This window comes from Phoca vitulina, unplaced genomic scaffold, assembly GCF_004348235.1.
Source record: "Phoca vitulina isolate PV1807 unplaced genomic scaffold, GSC_HSeal_1.0 scaffold2, whole genome shotgun sequence".
Classification (NCBI taxonomy): Eukaryota; Metazoa; Chordata; class Mammalia; order Carnivora; family Phocidae; genus Phoca; species Phoca vitulina.
In genome coordinates, this window is record NW_022589705.1 from 1,228,634 (window position 1) to 1,231,269 (window position 2,636).

The following is a 2,636-nucleotide window of genomic DNA, read 5'->3' on the forward strand; positions in this document are numbered from 1 at the left end:
AGACTTCTGAAAGAAACATCAAGAACCTCAGTAACAGACTATATCCAGTATTCTTTTTTTTTTTTTTTTTAAGAGTCATGTATTTATTTGAGAGAGAGAGAGTGAGTAGAGCGAAGGGCAGAGGGAGAGAATCTTCAAAGCAGGCTCCCCACTGAGAGCAGTGCCTGGCACGGGGCTCCATCTCACCACCCTTGAGATCGTGGCCAAAACCAAGAGTCAGACACTCAGCCAACTGAGCCACCCAGGCGCCCCCAGACTGTAAGAGGCTGGGGATAGATCCCAAATAACCCACCTGTAGGAGAATGCTGCTCAATCCAACAGCCAACCTCCTTCCTCTGCCCCAACTGGCTAGAGTGAAGCTCCAGCTTTATCCCCTAGGATCTTCTCAGAACTCTGGCGCCCACTCAGAGTTCCCTCCCCAAAGAAGCTCTCCTTTTCCCCTCCCCAATTAAATTGCCTCCGCACTGGCATCTAAAGCATCTTTCTTTCATTTTTTCTTATTTTCATCCTTTTTTTTTAAACCTAAGGAACACATCGATATATTCTCTTTGTACGTTACGGATAAAAGAATGCATAGGGGGAAAATTCCTCTCCTCCACACTAATTTCCATAGGAGTAACCATTGTTAACAGGATATAAACCACAGCTCTGGGTCATTGATAATTTCCTACTGAATCCGACTAGCATACTTCTTTCAGTCTAAGGGGCGAAACCTTTTCCCTCCTTTCTCACACCAAGAGTCCAAGACCTCCCCGCCCCGCCTGCCTCGCCGCTCAAGAGTTAGGAATGTCCAGGTGCTCAGATGTTGGGTTGTGCAAACATAGTGGCAGGAGAGCTTTCGCCTTCTCTGGGTCACCGGAAATTTAAAAAGTAGAGAGGTGGCTGCAGAAGGCTGGGGTTCTATGTATGACTTAGTCTTCTGCCTGGCAAAGATCCCCAGGTTCACATTTGGGAGACTATCCAGTCTGAATCCCAAAACACTGTATCAATTGCTTTTCCAACCCCCGCTCGTAGCCAGGAGACAGGAGCATACCTTTTTTCTTTTCCATGCATCTGTTTTAGTCGGTGGTTTGTCGGACTTTTAATTTCAAGGTCCTAAGTATGGTGCAGCTTTCTGTGAATTTTCTGGCATCTCTGGCCCCCGCAGCTTCCGGCCCTGCGCGGAGCTCTGTGCGCTGTACGCGGCGTGGCCACGCGGGGGCGATGACGGGACGCATCGCATTCCCCGACACGAGTAGTAGAGAACCTGGCTAGAGGTTCAATTTGGCGGGATGTGATCAGCCAGCCTTGAGCTGCGCCAAACCCGGTTCTTTACTTTGGAGTCGCCCCAGCCCCGGGATGGTCCTGAGCCGACTGAAGGCCCGCGCAGCTAGAGAAAATGGGGGGTGAGGAAGACAGCAAGAAAGACGGGAAGGAAATAGGATCCGGGAATGGAATGGGAGGGGGTGGAATCCCAGCAAGTCCCAAGTCCCGTTCTGAGGATCGCCGGAGCTCCCAGGGCAGTGGGAAGAGGACAAGTGCGAAGGGAAGGAAAGGAAAGGAACACTTGTTTGGGGTTTGTTGTTTGTTCTGGCAGGAATTCTACCGCGGGGCAGGAAACTAGTCATCCAGGCAGAGCAGGTACACCTGGGGGAGGCCTAAAAACCCGTCCGTGGCTAACCCGCAAACGGACTTGATCTCGTTCCCCGACACGCGCGAGCCCAGCGAGCGGCAGGGAGAACGTGAGGCCCGGCGACTCCTCGCGGGTGGAGGAGCCGAGCTCCAACCCCTGAGGCGAGACGAACCCGGCGGGAGGCGCGTCCCGGGCACGTCCGGCGGAGGAGGGCGGTGTGTGCACACCTCCGAGAGTCAGGGCGCCCTACCCCCGGCGGTTCCATGGTGTAATGGTGAGCACTCTGGACTCTGAATCCAGCGATCCGAGTTCAAGTCTCGGTGGAACCTTCCCCTGTGGGCCAAGCCGCGGCCACCTTTTACTCTCCTTTCCAATACCCAGCGAGTGGCACGTGCCTTCCCGCTCCCGCTGGTCCCCGGCCCGGGGAGGGAAACTCCGGGGGCGTCGCGCGCCCCTCCCGCCCCCCGGTGGGCGCCTCGCGGCCGCGTCCCCCGCGCTCCGCCGCCTCCTCCTCCTCAGGAACCGGGGAACGAGAAGCCCGCGTCTCAGAGTGGCGGCCCCCCTCCCCGGCCCCGACACTGCGGCCACAGCCGGGGCACCGGGCCAGTGCCGCCCCTCGTCGGGGTCCCCCTCGGGCCTCGGGGTGAGAGGCGGCGGCTGCGGCCACTACATCCTGCACCGCGAGGGGCGTCCCGCCGCGCGTCCTGTAACTGCACCCATCAGCCTGCACGGGTAGAAAACGCTGTCAATGCGAAACAGCGTTTCGTGCCTCCGTCGTGCGGCGGCGAGACTGACGTTTCGGGGCCTGGGTCCAAGCACAAGGTTGGGTGCCTTTCATTTCATTTTCCTCGGATCCTTTCCCACCAGCTGTCAGAAGAATCCCGAGTCTCTGTTCAGGCCAGTAGGGGTCGCAGTTGTCCTAAACTTTGTACTTCAGTGTGGGGTGTCTCCGGAAACCCTAAACCGCGGGAAAGAGAGATTCTGGCTGGGGATTCTCTGGGCCTCAGATGCGGCCGCCCTCGGG

The 2,636-nt window shown here is 57.2% G+C and overlaps 1 non-coding gene across 1 annotated transcript; it reads left to right on the forward strand.

Moving 5' to 3' along the window:
• The first annotated feature begins 1,869 nt into the window (after window positions 1-1,869).
• Window positions 1,870-1,941, forward strand: TRNAQ-CUG. Its single transcript has one exon. It is a non-coding gene; the product is annotated as a tRNA-Gln (tRNA).
• The last annotated feature ends 695 nt before the right edge of the window (window positions 1,942-2,636 follow it).